The sequence below is a fragment of the Lithobates pipiens genome, unplaced genomic scaffold (assembly GCF_037356315.1).
Source record: "Lithobates pipiens isolate NorthernLeopardFrog02 unplaced genomic scaffold, aLitPip1_a1.2 Scaffold_8, whole genome shotgun sequence".
In the NCBI taxonomy this organism is placed as follows: Eukaryota; Metazoa; Chordata; class Amphibia; order Anura; family Ranidae; genus Lithobates; species Lithobates pipiens.
Genome location: NW_027507903.1, coordinates 660,679,559 through 660,697,509, shown reverse-complemented (window position 1 = coordinate 660,697,509; position 17,951 = coordinate 660,679,559). Strand labels below are relative to the sequence as shown.

The following is a 17,951-nucleotide window of genomic DNA, read 5'->3' as shown; positions in this document are numbered from 1 at the left end:
AGTGTTTTGTAAGTGACAGTGATCAAGCGATACTGCACTTAGGTGGGCTGGGCTGAGGGGCAAAATGCAGGTGCTAGCAGGTATCTGGGCTGATCCCGCTAACAATGCGTTTTTGGGAACCCTAAACTGCTGGGGACGCTAGTATAGATCTGATCAGATAAGATATTGATCTGTTCAGATGCTATACCACTAAGGGAGTTGTATGCTGCATGCGTGGGTGTTAGCGGTACTGGCACTAACCCGACGCTGCCTGGGGTGAAGCAGACCCTATCTGACCCTAATACCTAACTGGGCGATCAGAGCAGTGACTCCTTCTCTTCTAGAGCAATGACTCCTCACTCTCTATTTATAGCAGTGACTCCTCCCCCTACCTACTCTGTTCAGGCTCTGTAGGAAGTTTTCAGTCAGAGAGAGACAGTCTGAAAGGAAGCAGATTCTGCTGTGCGCACCATCTGTAGATAACCCACAGTGCTCTGGGAAGTCCGTGTTAGAAGTATGTCTGTTAAATGTTATATTGTTACACGAATATCGTGTCTTGGGGGGAGTTTTGGGTTTCCCAAAATAAGAAAGAGTGGGGATTTAAAGAAGTAAAAAAAAAAAAAATCAGGGAGTAAACCCAGCGTGTGGGGCCTATAGTTGGATGAGGCTGGCAAGGCTGCGTAACACCACAGTGCCCTATTCAGAGGAATGGCACTGTACTGCTGGACATCCAAAGCTTAAGATCTCCTCGTCTTAACCAGTCAATCACCCTCCCTAAATGAGTGGCATGATAGTATTTAGATGCATCCGGGACTGCCACATTGCCGTGGAGTTTAGGCAATGACAACAGGCATCTGCGAAGCCTGGGTCGTTTATGAGCCCATATGAACTTAGTGAAGAGGGTGTTAACTTGACCAAAGAAGGCGGAAGGAATGTAGATAGGTAAAGTCTGGAAAACAATACAGAAACCTTGGCACGAATATGCGCATAAGGGCTCACTAAATGTTGCTATCCAAGAGAACGGATTCAAAGTGATCACAAGGTATAGGACCCCATCACGCCTCCATAAATTCTCGCCTGCCAGCCCCGATACCTGCTGGCGATGTGGGTCGGGGATGGGCACTCTGCTTCATGTGTGGTGGGATTGTGAGAACCTCCAACCTTTTTGGAGGGAGGTCCATGGTCTCATCACGCATATCACTACATTCACCTTGGATTTCTCCCCAGCCCAATTCCTCCTTCATCATACATCCTTATCTAAAAAGAACTACTACAAATCTCTGGCCATGCACATGGTCAATGCAGCGAGGCTCTGTGACCCCCAAGCACTGGTGGTCCTCATGCGCTCCAACGATCAGGGAATGGTTTGCGAGAATCTCCAAGATTAGGGATATGGAGGAGTTGATCCATATCTCGCAAGATAGAATACACAAATTCCCAACTACATGGGCTTGTTGGAATCATTTTATTACTACTGACAAATACCGTCAGTATCTCTAATTCTGCGTACACACGATCAGATTGTCCGGCGTACTTAGTCCGCCGAAACGCATTTCAGTGGACAATTCGATCGTGTGTGGGCTTCAGCTGACTTTTCCAGCGTGAAGTCCGGCGGACTAAGAAAGTATTTTTGCACTCCAATCTTCCCGTCGGACTTGGGTTTCAGCGGACAATACGTTTGTCAGTATGCTAGTCCGGCAGACTAAGAATGACCCATGCTCAGAAGCAAGTACGAAAAAGGAAGCTATTGGCTACTGGCTATTGAACTTCCTTTTTCTAGTCCCGTTGTATGTGCTGTACGTCATCGCGCTAGCAAACGCCGGACTTTCTGTGTGTCCGTGTGTGGCCAAGTCCGTTCGGTAGAAAGTCCGCCGGACTATCCGCCGGATTGTTTGCCGGACTAAGTACGCCGGACAATTCGCTCGTGTGTACACGGCATAAGAAGGTCACTCTGCGAAGTCCGCGTCAGGCTACAGGCTACCCTGGGTGGGAGGGTGGGGCATAGGAGCGGACCCATGGCTCCTTTCCCTGAACACTCTCCCCGGTTACCCCAACCCCCCCATCTTTCCTCCCTTCCTTTGTACCATCACCTCTGCTTCTTCCTCCCCTCTCCCTACTACAGAGCTTAACGTCCCCCTTGCCCCGTTCCTATCTCTAATTTCGCTCTCTTACCCTCCTCTTCTTTCTCCCCCCCCCCCCCTTTTCCTTCTCTGTCTGTCTATCTCACTTTCTTCTGGTACTGTACCTTCATCTCCCGATATTGACCAGTCGAGCCCGGACTTTTCAACTCAAGTTATGACACCGCATGCCTGGCACCAAATATGCCTTAGCCCTTGTACACACGGTCGGAGATTCCATCGGAATGTGTCTGATCGGAGCGTTTTGTCAGATATTCCGACTGTCTGTGGTCTGCATCGGACTGTTTCCATCGAAATATCCATCGGAGCAACTTTTCCAACTTGCCGGAAATATTTTCCGACAAAATGCTCCGATCGGACATACTCCGATCATGTGTAGAGATTTCCGATCGGACAAAGTGCCACGCATGCTCAGATCAAATTTCTACACCAAAGCTATTGGCTACTAGCCTGAAAGTAGTCCCGTCGTAACGAAATAACGTCATCACGTCGGATTTTCCAACAACTTTGTCCAACCGTGTGTGTACAACAGTTTCGGACAAAATCCGTTGGACAAAATCCGGCGGATTTGGTTGTCGGAATCTCCGATCGTGTGTACAAGGTCTTAGGGGGGTTACAATACACCCTGGTCTTTGTTCGGGAACGGCTCCATGTTCCCTTCTCTGCACCTGAGTTGTCAGGGATGGACATTGGCGGGAGGCGCAAAGTGAACATTTTTGCCCTTTGCCCTCCGACGCCCTCTTTGAATGTCCTAACTTGTTCCCGTTACTGTACTTTGATTTACACCCCCATGTTGTACACTTTTAAATGATGGCAGTATATTGTCCTGAATGTTGGCTGGTTTGTGATTACTCTTCTTGTCTTGTATGCTTACCTTGCTATTTTGAATAAAATCTTTATGGAAAAAAAAAATACAAAAACTTTGGTAAGATACTCATCTTAACCACTTGCTGGCCGGTCGGCGTCATTATATTGCGGCAGGTCGGCACGATCCCGCAAGCTATCGTAGCTGTACGTCGGCTCCTTTAACCTCTTGAGATCCGCGCTATAGCCGAATGACGGCTAAAGCGCGGACCTGCTTTGCCGGGACTACGTCTATTGACGTCGTCCCGTGCACGAGCGGCCTGCGCGCCCCTTGAGGGGCGCGCGCGGAGCGCTCTGTGATCGGCGAGTCTATGAGACTCGCCTGATCACGGATCCGAGCAAGGGGTCGATCCCGACCCCTAACCACGTGATCAGCTGTCAGCCAATGACAGCTGATCATGTGACAAAACAGAGCCGGTAATCGGCTATTTTTCCTCCTCGCGCTGAGGAGAGAAAAAAAAAGCAGATCACCGGCGGCCGTGATCGGAACATCAGTCCCGATCACGGCCAGCTTATCAGTGCCCACCTGCCTCCTGCCAGTAACCCCCAGATAATTAAAAAATTGCCACCCAGCAGTGCCACCCATCAGTGCCCATAGTGCCACCCAGCAGTGCCATACATCAGTGCCCACAGTGCCATACATCAGTGCCCACAGTGCCACCTATCAGTGCCCACAATCTGCCTCAAAAACATTGCTGCACCTCAGTGCTACATATCCGTGCCCATCAGTGTCATCTACCAGTGCCCATCAGTGCCGCCCATCAGTGCCCAGCAGTGCCACCTATCAGAGCCACCTATCAGTGCCACCTATCAGTGCCCATCAGTCCCATCTATCAGTGGTACCTATCAGTGCCCCTTAGTGCCACCCATCCATGCCACCCATCAGTGCCACCTATCAGTGCCCATCTTTGCCCATCAGTGCCGCCTTATCTGTGCCCATCAGTACTGTCTTATCTGTGCCTATCGGTGCCACCTTATCTGTGCCTATTAGTGTCACCTTAACTGTTCCTAACAGTGCCCACCAGTGCCGCCTATAAGTGCCCACCAGTGCCGCCTATCAGTGCCCACCAGTGCCGCCTCATCAGCGCATTTCAATGAAGGAGAAAAATGACCTGTTTTTTTTGCATCTTTTTTTGTTTGTTTAGCAAAAAATAAAACTCCGAGCTGTAATTAAATACCACCAAAAGAAAGCTCTATTTGTGGGAAAAAAATTATAAAAATTTCATTTGGGTACAGTGTAGTATGGCCGCGCAATTGTCATTCAAAGTGCATCAGCGCTGAAAGCTGAAAATTGGTCTGGGCAGGAGGGGGGTTTAAGTGCCCAGTAAGCAAGTGGTTAAGCGGGATGGGTCTCGATGCTCGTGCCTGGCGAGGAGAGAGAGATTGTGAGTTCCTACGAGCTAGGAACCACGATCTGTCATCTTCTATAGTCAGTCCCATCCCCCACAGGTAGAACACACACATAGGGAACACAGTAAACCCCCTTGATCGCCCCCTATTGTTAACCCCTTCCCTACCAGTGAAATTTACACAGTAATCAGTACATTTTTATAGAACTGATCGGCCTAAACTGCGGAAAAATGTTACTTAAAAAAAAAAAATTGGGGCTATTTTTTACAGCAAAAAGTACAAAATATTGTGTTTTTTTTTTTTAATTGGCGCAATTTTTTTGTTTATAGCGCAAAAAATAAATACAGCAGAGATGATCAAATAGCACCAAAAGAAAGCTCTATTTGTGGGAAAAAGAGCACGTCAATTTTGTTTGGGTACAGCGTCGCACGACCGCGCAATTTTCAATTAAAGTGATCGCAAAAAATGGCCTGGTCATCGAGCAGCCAATTCTTCCGAGGCTGAAGTGGTTAAATGATGTTACACGAGCATAGGCCCTGATGCCACTTATCTAAAAGAGCTTATGCTTTGTAAGTAAGTAAAGGTGAGCACTGATTCCTAGCATGCGTGTTTGTACTTTGGACTTTTGTGTGACGGACTTGTGTACACGCAATACGAAAAAGAACGCTGTCCGCCAAAAAGTTGGACAACAATTGTCTGATGGAGCGTACTAATGGGCAGATTTTAGGCAAACAGTCTGTCATCACACAATCCGATCGTGTGTACGAGGCCTTCGGCATGGGGATTTTCTCTTGACAGACTGTTGTCCTAAAATCTGACCGTTAGTACGCTCCTTTTGACAATTGTTGTCCAACTTTCGGTCAACAAATGTTGGATGACATACTTAGTAAATTTCCGGCGGAAAATGTTCTGTTGTCAGATTTTCATATGGTCAGCACACAAGTCCGTCACACAAAAGTTGAAAGACGCATGCTCGGAATCGATGCTCAACAAACATGAAATTAGCAGAAGAGTCCCAAAGGGTGGCGCTCAAGAGCTGAAATTCCTCGTAGTACATCATTACATTTGTGTTTGTTGGCCGACAATTGTGTACTGTTAGTATGCAGCAAGACAAGATCCAGGCACACGCCCTTTTGACAAAAATAAGACGCTCGGTTGGCCAACAATCTGATTGTTTGTACCAGGCTTTAAGGCCCGTACATGCGGTCAGAATATCTGAAGTTACATTTTGTCCGATGAACGATCTGCTGATTTTCTGATCGTTAGTATGCCGATTTTGACAGCCGATTGGATTTTCTTTAGACAAAAGCTGGATGTGCAGGCTCCAAAATTTTTGTCTGATGTGCCGAAAAAAAAAATCTGAAGAGCAAGACTAGGCATGCTCAGAAATGAAAGAACGCAGACAAAACAATTCAACACATGACGTCACGTCTGACGTTGAATTCTGTCGTCCGACAAATTTCCCGATGGTGAGTACCCTCTTCGCCTTCAAGTTGAGACTAGCATCCAACAAAAAACTGATGGAAATTCGTCCAATAATCTGATTGTGTGTACCAGGTTTTAGTGCATGGGTGTTCAACCTGTGGCCCTCCAGCTGTTGCAAAACTACAAATCACATCATGCCATGGGTGCTCAACCTGTGGCCCTCCAACATCTGGAGGGCCACAGCTTGAGCACCCATGCTTTAGAGTGTGGAACAGGAGGAGGGGCAGGGCAATGCCCATATAGGGTTGTCACCTCATCCCTTTAAACCTGAACGCATATGAATAAAACGGGTTATGAGGCTAATGCAATGCAGATAAGGCACCAACTGAGTTTAATTTTCTATTGAAAAAGTCTATGGCGTGCAAGACACACCCAAAAACTGACACCCGATGCCAAAAAAAAGTGCACACACATCAAGAGTGAACACAAAAACGTGCCACGGGTGTCTACTGTCCTCCACTAGGAAGGACCTTACCCTGATCCCCGGGGCGTTAGGCTCCAGACGGGGACTGAGATACCAATACATGGCCCATCTGGCCGAAACCAGACGACCGCCTTTCTCTGGAAGGTCTACCGAAGACAGACCCACCCAGGTACTAGGGTAGGGGCTCCCCCGAAGGAAGACCCCCCCAAAGAGAGGGTGAACCAAGCCAGGAGGCCTATGTCCACCCTCCCACAAGACTTTCAGGGTTGGCCCCGAGGACCGACACCCTACTCATCAAACATGCAGGTGACAACACAAAACGTGACAAACACACAAAAATAATATAAATACCGGTAAATAAAGTGGGGAAGGGATAGGGAAGAGGAGAGTGAAAAGGTGGCCATTGTGTAAAACAATGACCAGGCCCGTTTAATTACCAACTTAATCAGCCTCAGAACCCGTGTAATTCATATGTGTTCGGGTTTAAAGGGATGAGGTGGCAACCCTACGCCCATAGAGTTCAGATTTGGAGACATTTATTTTCAGATTAGATGGAGCCCCATAGCATTCAAATTCCTCCAAGAGGTTGGCCGGTAAAATGTGCAGATTGGTCAGAGAAAAAAGAAGATCATCTGATGTCCTGATCTCTGTAGTAGAGGGTCTGGCAGGGAGCCTGGAAAAGTCCTGTTCGGGATTTAGACATCTCCCAGGCTCCTTTCTTCCCCCTTCCCAGCCCTCTGATCCTCTGTACACTCCGGGTTTTGCTCTCTCCATTTTGGACAGGTTAGGGTCACCTGGGACACCCGGGTGGAGTTCTGTAGTCTGGAGAGCAGACAGGAGGGATCTGCTGGAGCTGAGGTTGGTGATCCCGGGAAGAGTTTGTATTGTGAAGATGACAAGTGTTAGGACTGTGCAGCTGGTGAACTAGGACTGCTATTGTGTAGTTAGTGATGGGACACGGCTAGGGGGTTTGGTTGTAAGGTTGGAACTGGTTATATCTGGAGATCTGTACACCATCTGTATATATAACCTGGAAATATCTCCAATAGATGGACCACTGCTGGTCAGGAGATGGTGGAACTGGTTATTTCTGGAGCTCTGTACACCATCTGTATGTAACCTGGAAATATCTACAATAGATGGACCACTGCTGGTCAGGAGATTACTGGACTGGTGTGTGTATGTATATGATTTTGTATTATCTAGTGCCAATATAATACGTTTTTATAGGTAAATAATACCTTTTTTATAGAAGCCTACACTCCATACCAACAAGAGGGTCAACTGAGAAGGAGATGGGATCAGAGGGACTTGGTTCCATAGAGGGACCATCTCTCAAAATGAAGGACAGTTGGGAACTATGCATAAAGTGTGTGTCCAGATAAAACTCAATTTTTTTCTTAGTTCTGGATGGCGTGGGGAAGAATTAGATCCTCAGTCAGGTTTTACAGCCATCTGTGACTCCGTTAGAGATTTCCTCTCTCACTTCCTGTCTTGATGACAACCTTTTACCAGACAGGAAGTGAGAGGAACTCTCTGGCAGCAACACCGACAGAAATAAAAAAAAATGTTTTCTATTGTAGAGTAAGAGACCGTGTCCCTGTTGGAGATTTTTACTTCACTTCCTGTGTGGAGAAACTGTTGTCAGTAAGGATGAGCTCGGGCGTGTTCGCATGGTCCACGTCCTGAGCCCACCAGGACCTCGGCGCAGCGCTGCGCTAATCACAGGCAGTGAGACATTGCCCCGATGTGCGGCTGCCAGGGGCGGACTGACCACTCGGGCACTGCCTGAGGGTCCCATGCCACTAGGGGGCCCCATCAGGGTTGCCAGCCTCAATAAAACCAGGGACAGTATGTAAAAATCTGTGGGTGTGTTTTGTTTTGTTTTTAATCCCAAGATTATAGCTGCCCCGCCTCTCCAGTACGTTTTCAGTGTGTGTGTTTATTATGTGTTTGTGTATGCTGTTTGGCCCCATAATCTCCCATTGCCTGGGGGGGCCCCATAATCTCCCATTGCCTGGGGGGGCCCCATAATCTCCCATTGCCTGGGGGGCCCCATGAGTTGTCAGTCCGCCCCTGGCGGCTGCAGAGATCAGGCAATGTCTCACTGCCTATGATCAGCGCAGCGCCAGCTTCCTGGCGGGCTCAGCACGTGGACCGCGCAAACACGCCCGAGCTCATCCCTAGTTGTCGGCAGGACAGGAAGTGAGGGGAGATCTTACTAAGGGAGCCTCAGATAGCAGTAAAAATTGACCGGGGTCTGAAACTTTTTCCCACTTCACCCACAACACAAACAAAAAAAAACATTGGCTTGGTGGACCACTTAAAGATTCACTCAACATGGCTGCAAACGTGGCAGAGTCAGAACGGTAGAAGAGGGATCTGGGGGGGAAGACTGGACTATGCTACTAAGAAATGATTTCAGACTGACACATTGCCCAATGGAGAGTGTTCAATAGGGTGGTGTAAAATCCAATATGAAAGGCGCGGCAACCAATCAATATTCAGGTGAATGTAGATGAGCACTGATTGGTTGACTTGGGTTACTACAATTCGGAGTATTCAACGACGAGAGTAGAGTACAGTGGCATAACTAGAACCTTCAGGGCCCCGATGCAAGAAACCATGGAGCCCCACCCCCCCCGACCTCCGGACAGGGCTCTTTTCTCCGAGCCCGATGGTAGAACACCAGGGCCCGGTCCCAAGTGGGTGGCTATAAGGAACCGATTTCTCCATTTCCCCCTGCTTCTCCTCCTCTCCCACCCACAGGCATTCAGCGGCTGCAGGAGGAAAATTCACATATGCACACACATATAAACCAGTGGCGGCTGGTGCTCAAAATTTTTCAGGGGGGCACAAGCAAACTGAAAAATTCAGAAAAAAACATAAATTGCAGCCGCTGTGCCCATCAAGCCCTGCCGCTGTGCCCATCAAGCCCTGCCGCTGTGCCCATCAAGCCCTGCCGCTGTGCCCATCAAGCCCTGCCGCTGTGCCCATCAAGCTCTGCCGCTGTGCCCATCAAGCTCTGCCGCTGTGGCCATCAAATGGCACCACTGTGCACATCAAATGCTGTTGGTGTGTCCATCAAATGCTGCCACTGTGAATCCCCACCGCTCGCTCGCTCGCTGTCTGCCTGCCACTTACCCTGTCTTGGTGGGGCAGTGGGTAACGGCCATGAGCGGGGTCCTCCATGCATCTCCTGCCATCCTCCTCTCCCGTCCTCTCCTCCTGATTGGCTGAAATGATAGGCGCAGCTATTGGAAGCCTATCAGTTGACGGGTAACAGACCCGCACACCTGATTGGTGGAGAGGCGGTTCAGTGTTAGGAAAGTGAATATTAATTCACTTTTCTAACACACCTGGGTGGACTGTGAGCATCAAGCATGGCGCTCGCAGTTCACCTATTTTGAAGCCTATTAGAGCCTATGGCTCTAATCAGGTGCTGCAAAAACACCCCCCCCCCCCGCCACTGTAATTCAGCGTCCGGCACCCCAAAAGGGACCAGACACCTAAATATGGGGTCGGCAGCGGTGGCATGCATGCTCACACATACAAGCATGCACACACACACACACACAAGCATACACACACACATACATGCACACGCATACACGCATGCTCACACACACACACACATGCTCACACACACACAAGCATGCTCACAGATACAAGCATACACACACATACACGCACGCTCACACACTCACACCCACACACATACATACAAGCATGCTCACACACACGCATGCTCACGCACACATACATGCATGCTCACACACACACAAGCATGCTCACTAGGGTTGCCACTTTTTCTTCAAGCCAAACCCGAACACTTTAGCGACACGGGGCACATTTTTATTCGTAGTATACACTATAGGATTATAAAAGACCTGAGACACCTTTGGGTGCCCCAAGCAGAGTGGTAATGCAGCATGCTGCGGTAAACAGTGGGTGTGACCAAACTGTTTTTGCTGACATCATGCCCCCCCCCCAGTGATGCCAAACCTGCCCCCAGACAGCATCCCGCAGCTCACGAATGGCAACAAGTTTTTGTGTGACTATCTCAGTTACTTGAGGAGCCACAGCTCAGTCTAAATAATGTGTCCGGGTTTCAGGCAGACTGAAACCTGGACACAAGATTCCAAACCCGAACTGTCCGGATGAATTCTGGACAGGTGGCAACCCTAATGCTCACACGCGCACGCACACACACATACAAGCATGCTCACATGCACACACACATACAAGCATGCTCACATGCGCGCGCGCACACACATACAAGCATGCTCACGTGCGCGCGCGCGCACACACACATACAAGCATGCTCACATGCGCGCGCGCGCACACACATACAAGCATGCTCACATGCGCGCGCGCACACATACAAGCATGCTCACATGCGCGCACACACACATACAAGCATGCTCACATGCGCGCACACACATACATGCTCACACACACACACATATAAAGACAAATACAGTACCCTTTTTTTTATTTATTTTTTTATATAAGACTCACATTTACTTTGGCTTTTCCTGCCGGGTACTGCACTCTAGGGGGAGACAAAGAGCACACACTGCTTTCACCAAGCCTAATGTGAGGAGCTCTTGCACAGTGCCGATTTCAGTTCGGCTGATGATCGAGGAGCTCCTCTCAGCCTCCCCTCCTATCAAAGAGTACAGGGGCCCCCCTGCAGCAAGGTGCCCAGTCGCCATGGCGATTTTGGCGACCCCTATAATTCCGCCACTGGTAGAGTAGCTGTGAGCCCGGGGCAATATGGGTGCATTGCTCTGGATGGTTGTCTGTGTGGCGTTGACGAATTCCCCCTCTCCAGCGCCCTCTAACACCAAGTACAGGAGTAGCAGCAGGAGGAGCGATCGCAGTCATCGCACATCGAACCCTGAAATGAGATTGATGGAAAAGTGACATCGAATGAGAGGTTATGGGAAAGGATTTGTAACATTCTATCCATTTTATGTACAGCCAGGTATGTGTGTCTGCAGCCATAACGTTATACCCACCCACCTAATACTGAATAATTCCCCATTTTGCCACCAGAACTTCTCTGACCCATGGTGGCATGGACACTGCTAAACCTCCGAAGGTATGCTGTGGTATCTGGTACCAAACCGTCAGTAGAAGATCCTATAAGTCCTCTAAGTTGAGGTGGGTCCTCCATGGATTGGACTTGTTTTTTCCAGCACATCCCACAGATGTTCGATTGGATTGAGATCTGGAGAATTTGGAGGCCATGTCAACCCCTCCAACTAGATGTTGTGCTCCTTTTTTCAGTGTGGCAGAGCGCATTATCATGCTGAAAGAGGCCACTGCCGTCAGGGAATGCCGTTTCCATGAAGGGGTGTACTTGGTCACTAACAATGTTCAGGTAGGCAGAACGTGTCAAAGTAACCTCCACATGAATGGTGGGACCCAAGGTTTTCCAAAAGAACATTGTTCACATCACACTGCCTCCGCCGGCTTGCCTTCTTCCCATACTACATTCTGGTGCCATCTCTTCCCCGGGTACGTGACGCACTCGCCCCTCCACATGATGTAAAAGAAAACGTCATTCATCAGACCAGGCCACTTTTTTCCATCGCTTTGTGGTCCAGTTCTGATACTCGCGTGCCCATTGTAGGCGCTTTTGGCTGGGGACAGAGGTCAGCATGGACACCCTGACTGGTCTGCAGCTACGTAGCCCCATACATGGCAAACTGTAATGTCCATCAACTTCAGGGACAACATGTTCACGTGCTGCCTAGTATATCCTATGCACTTTTCAGATAATCAATGTTATTCACTTAACATGTCGGTAGTCATCAAGTTACAGCTGATTGGTATGTATCAGGATTATTTACAGCATCTCACAAAAGTCAGTACACCCCTCGCATTTTTTGTATATCTTTTCTTCTATCTTTTCATGTGACAACACTGAAGAAATGACACTTGTCTACAATGTAAAGTAGTGAATGTACAGCTTGTATAACAGTGTAAATTTCCTGTCCCCTCAAAATAACTCAACACACAGCCATTAATGTCTAAACCGCTGGCAACAAAGTTAAAATGTCCAAATTGGGCCCAAAGTGTCAATATTTTGTGTGGCCGCCATTATTTCCCAGCACTGCCTTAACCCTCTTGGGCATGGAGGTCACAAGAGCTTCACAGGTTGACACTGGAGTCATCTTCCCCTCCTCCATGATGACATCATGGATCTGGTGGATGTTGGAGATCTTGCGCTCCTCCACCTTCCATTTTGAGGATGCCCCACAGATGGTCAATAGGGTTTAGGTCTGGAGACATGCTTGGCCAGTCCATCACCTTTACCCTCAGCTTCTTTAGCAAGGCAGTGGAGGTGTGTTTTGGGTCATTATCATGTTGGAATACTGCCCTGTGGCCCAGTCTCTGAAGGGAGGGGATCATGCTCTCCCTATGTATGTCACAGTACATGTTGGCATTCATGGTCCCCTCAATGATCTGTAGCCCCCCAGTACCGGCAGCACTCATGCAGCCCCAGACCATGACACTCCCACCACCATGCCTGACTGTAGACAAGACACACTTGTCTTTGTCCTCCTCACCTGGTTGCCCCCACACACGCTTGTCACCATCTGACACCAAATACCTTTATCTTGGTCTCATCAGACCACAGGACATGGTTCCAGTAATCCATCTCCTTAGTCTGCTTGTCTTCAGCAAACTGTTTGCAGGCTTTCTTGTGCTTCATCTTTAGAAGAGGCTTCCTTCTGGGATGACAGCCATGTAGACCAATTTTATGCAGTGTGCGGCGTATGGTCTGAGCACTGACAGGCTGACCCCCCCCCCCCCCCCACCCCTACAACCTCTGCAGCAATGCTGGCAGCACTCATACGTCTATTTCCCAAAGACAACCTCTGGATATGACGCTGATAACGTGACCTCAACTTCTTTGGTGGACCATTGAGAGGCCTGTTCTGTGTGGAACCTGTCCTGTTATACCGCCGTATGGTCTTGGCCACCGTGCTGCAGCTCAGTTTCAGGGTCTTGGCAATCTTCTTATAGCCTAGGCCATCTTTATGTAGAGCAACAATTCTTTTTTTTTTTCAGATCCTCAGAGAGTTCTTTGCCATGAGGTGCCATGTTGAACTTCCAGTGACCAGTATGAGAGAGTGAGAGTGATAACACCAAATTTAACACACCTGCTCCCCATTCACACCTGAGACCTTGTAACACTAACGAGTCACATGACACCGGGGGGAGGGAAAATGACTAATTGGGCCCAATTTGATTTTCAAGATTTTCACTTAGGGGTGTACTCACTTTTGTTGCCAGCGGTTTAGACATTAATAGCTGTGTGTTGAGTTATTTTGAGGGGGCGGCAAATGTACACTGTTATACAAGCTGTACACTCACTACTTTACATTGTAGACAAGTGTCATTTCTTCAGTGTTGTCACATGAAAAGATAGAAGAAAAGATTTGCAAGAATGTGAGGGGTGTACTTAATTTTGTGGGATATTGTAGGTGTAAGGTGGATATTTTTGGTACATGTGCAGATCAAAACAACGTTTTCTTTATTAAATCAATTTATTGGAAATGTAGAATCGGCTCAGATGTATCTGACACAGGCTGAGAGCCCCTGAAACCATACAGACCCTACATCCTCCCATTGTATTTGTAGGTTGTACAGAATCCTCAACCTCCCGCTCCCCCCCCTCGTGATCCTCCTGCGCTCTCCCCCCCCCCCTGTGATCCTCCCACGCTCTTCCCCCCCCCCCCTGTGATCCTCCCACGCTCTCCCCCCCCCTGTGATCCTCCCACGCGCTCTCCCCCCCTGTGATCCTCCCACGCGCTCTCCCCCCCTGTGATCCTCCCACGCGCTCTCCCCCCCTGTGATCCTCCCACGCGCTCTCCCCCCCTGTGATCCTCCCACGCGCTCTCCCCCCCTGTGATCCTCCCACGCGCTCTCCCCCCCTGTGATCCTCCCACGCTCTCCCCCCCTGTGATCCTCCCACGCTCTCCCCCCCTGTGATCCTCCCACGCTCTCCCCCCCCCTGTGCTCCTCCCACGCTCTCCCCCCCCTGTGCTCCTCCCACGCTCTCCCCCCCCCCTGTGCTCCTCCCACGCTCTCCCCCCCCTGTGATCCACCCACGCTCTCCCCCCCCCCCTGCGATCCTCCCACGCTCTCCCCCCCTGCGATCCTCCCACGCTCTCCCCCCCCCCCCCTGTGATCCTCCCACGCTCTCTCTCCCCCCCCCCCCCCCCTGTGATCCTCCCACGCTCTCCCCCCCCCCCCCCTGTGATCCTCCCACGCTCTCTCTCCCCCCCCCCCTGTGATCCTCCCACGCTCTCTCTCTCCCCCCCCCTGTGATCCTCCCGCTCTTCCCCCCCCCCCCCCCCCCCTGTGCTCCTCCCACGCTCTCCCCCCCCCCCTGTGCTCCTCCCACGCTCCCCCCCCCCCTGTGATCCACCCACGCTCTCCCCCCCCCCCCCTGCGATCCTCCCACGCTCTCCCCCCCCCCCCCTGTGATCCTCCCACGCTCTCCCCCCCCTGTGATCCTCCCACGCTCTCTCCCCCCCCTGTGATCCTCCCACGCTCTCTCCCCCCCCCCCCCCCCTCGTGATCCTCCCGCTCTTCCCCCCCCCCCACCCTGTGATCCTCCCGCTCTCCCCCCCCACCCTGTGATAATCCCGCTCTCCCCCCCCCTCGTGATCCTCCCGCTCTCCCCCCCTCTGCGATCCTCCCGCTCTTTCTCCCCCCGCTCTTTCTCCCCCCCCTCGTGATCCTCCCGCTCTTTCTCCCCCCCCTCGTGATCCTCCCGCTCTTTCTCCCCCCCCCCCCTCGTGATCCTCCCGCTCTCCCCCCCCCCCCCTCGTGATCCTCCCGCTCTCCCCCCCCCTGTGATCCTCCCACGCTCTCTCCCCCCCCCCTGTGATCCTCCCACGCTCTCTGCCCCCCCCCTGTGATCCTCCCACGCTCTCTGCCCCCCCCTGTGATCCTCCCACGCTCTCTGCCCCCCCCTGTGATCCTCCCACGCTCTCTCCCCCCCCCCCGTGATCCTCCCACGCTCCCCCCCCCCTGTGATCCTCCCACGCTCTCCCCCCCCCCCCCTGTGATCCTCCCACGCCCCCCCCCTGTGATCCTCCCACGCCCCCCCCCCTCCCTGTGATCCTCCCGCTCTTCCCCCCCCCCCTCGTGATCCTCCCGCTCTTCCCCCCCCCCACCCTGTGATCATCCCGCTCTCCCCCCCCTCGTGATCCTCCCGCTCTCCCCCCCTCTGTGATCCTCCCGCTCTTTCTCCCCCCCGCTCTTTCTCCCCCCCCTCGTGATCCTCCCGCTCTTTCTCCCCCCCCCCCTCGTGATCCTCCCGCTCTTTCTCCCCCCCCCCTCGTGATCCTCCCGCTCTTTCTCCCCCCCCCTCGTGATCCTCCCGCTCTTTCTCCCCCCCCCTCGTGATCCTCCCGCTCTTTCTCCCCCCCCCTCGTGATCCTCCCGCTCTTTCTCCCCCCCTCGTGATCCTCCCGCTCTTTCTCCCCCCCCTCGTGATCCTCCCGCTCTTTCTCCCCCCCCCTCGTGATCCTCCCGCTCTTTCTCCCCCCCCTCGTGATCCTCCCACGCTCTCTCCCCCCCCCTGTGATCCTCCCACGCTCTCTCCCCCCCCCCTGTGATCCTCCCACGCTCTCTCCCCCCCCCCCCTGTGATCCTCCCACGCTCTCCCCCCCCCCCCTGTGATCCTCCCACGCTCTCCCCCCCCCCCCTGTGATCCTCCCACGCTCTCTCCCCCCCCCCCCCTGTGATCCTCCCACGCTCTCTCCCCCCCCCCCCCCTGTGATCCTCCCACGCTCTCTCCCCCCCCCCCCCTCGTGATCCTCCCGCTCTTCCCCCCCCTTGTGATCCTCCCGCTCTCCCCCCCCCCCCACCCTGTGATCCTCCCGCTCTCCCCCCCCCCCACCCTGTGATAATCCCGCTCTCCCCCCCCACCCTGTGATAATCCCGCTCTCCCCCCCCCCTCGTGATCCCCCGCTCTCCCCCCCTCTGCGATCCTCCCGCTCTTTCTCCCCCCCGCTCTTTCTCCCCCCCCTCGTGATCCTCCCGCTCTTTCTCCCCCCCCCCCCTCGTGATCCTCCCGCTCTTTCTCCCCCCCCCCCCCCCCCTCGTGATCCTCCCGCTCTTTCTCCCCCCCCCCCCCCCCCTCGTGATCCTCCCGCTCTTTCTCCCCCCCCCCCCTCGTGATCCTCCCGCTCTTTCTCCCCCCCCCTCGTGATCCTCCCGCTCTTTCTCCCCCCCCTCGTGATCCTCCCGCTCTTTCTCCCCCCCCTCGTGATCCTCCCGCTCTTTCTCCCCCCCCTCGTGATCCTCCCGCTCTTTCTCCCCCCCCTCGTGATCCTCCCGCTCTTTCTCCCCCCCCCCCTCGTGATCCTCCCGCCTTTTCTCCCCCCCCTCGTGATCCTCCCGCTTTTTCTCCCCCCCCCTCGTGATCCTCCCGCTCTTTCTCCCCCCCCCCCCCCTTGTGATCCTCCCGCTTTTTCTCCCCCCCCCTCGTGATCCTCCCGCTTTTTCTCCCCCCCCCCCCTCGTGATCCTCCCGCTTTTTCTCCCCCCCCCCCCCTCGTGATCCTCCCGCTTTTTCTCCCCCCCCCCCTCGTGATCCTCCCGCTTTCCCCCCCCCCTCGTGATCCTCCCGCTCTTTCTCCCCCCCCCCCCCTCGTGATCCTCCCGCTCTTCCCCCCCCCCCGTGATCCTCCCGCTTTTTCTCCCCCCCCTCGTGATCCTCCCGCTCTTTCCCCCCCCCCCTCGTGATCCTCCCGCTCTTTCCCCCCCCCCCCCCCTCGTGATCCTCCCGCTCTTTCCCCCCCCCCTCGTGATCCTCCCGCTCTTTCCCCCCCCCCTCGTGATCCTCCCGCTCTTCCCCCCCCCCCCCCCTCGTGATCCTCCCGCTCTTTCCCCCCCCCCCCCCTCGTGATCCTCCCGCTCTTTCCCCCCCCCCCCCCCCTCGTGATCCTCCCGCTCTTTCCCCCCCCCCCCCCTCGTGATCCTCCCGCTCTTTCCCCCCCACCCACCCTGTGATCCTCCCGCTCTTTCCCCCCCACCCACCCTGTGATCCTCCCGCTCTTTCCCCCCCACCCACCCTGTGATCCTCCCGCTCTTTCCCCCCCACCCACCCTGTGATCCTCCCGCTCTTCCCCTCCCACCCACCCTGTGATCCTCCCGCTCCCCCTGTGATCCTCCCGCTCCCCCGGTTCTATGTGGCTGTAATGCTCTCCATACAAGTCACATTACTGCAGAAAATTGTCATTTCTTTTGTAAAACTGGTCAACTGTCAAGGTGACCCACTACAAACCACGTTGGATCGTTCCATGGTTGTAACAAAAAAATATTTGGGGAGCTTGCATTGATTAATTTTGTCGTGGTGTGTGTTTTTTTTTTTTTTTTTTTTTTCCGTCAAAACTGCTTGACAAAAATTGCTGTGTGTTTGGCCAGCAGAAGAGTTACTGAGATACATTGGCACTTCTAATATTTCTATAGGACATCCTGAAGTCTCAGGTCTGAGTCCTACATAAATACATAGAACTTTACCACCACTTCATCCCATAACACATGAACAAGCTGTAATTCTCCTTTTCTGCCACTAGATGGCGCTCTGTATAGAGTACACATACCATCTGTAGAACAAATATTACCACTGATGGGGTTTGTGTATGCCAGGATTGTGTAATGTACAAAATAATTCCT

At 52.6% G+C, this 17,951-nt stretch overlaps 1 protein-coding gene across 1 annotated transcript in view; it reads left to right on the top strand.

The window, feature by feature from the left end:
- Positions 1–7,055: 7,055 nt before the first annotated feature.
- The window catches only part of LOC143961817 (E3 ubiquitin/ISG15 ligase TRIM25-like), a 28,055-nt gene continuing 17,159 nt past the window's right edge, over positions 7,056–17,951 (top strand). Inside the window, exon 1 of the mRNA XM_077471149.1 lies at positions 7,056–7,098. The gene's annotated coding sequence lies outside the window, so the exon portion shown is untranslated. The remainder of the gene's footprint in view (positions 7,099–17,951) is intronic.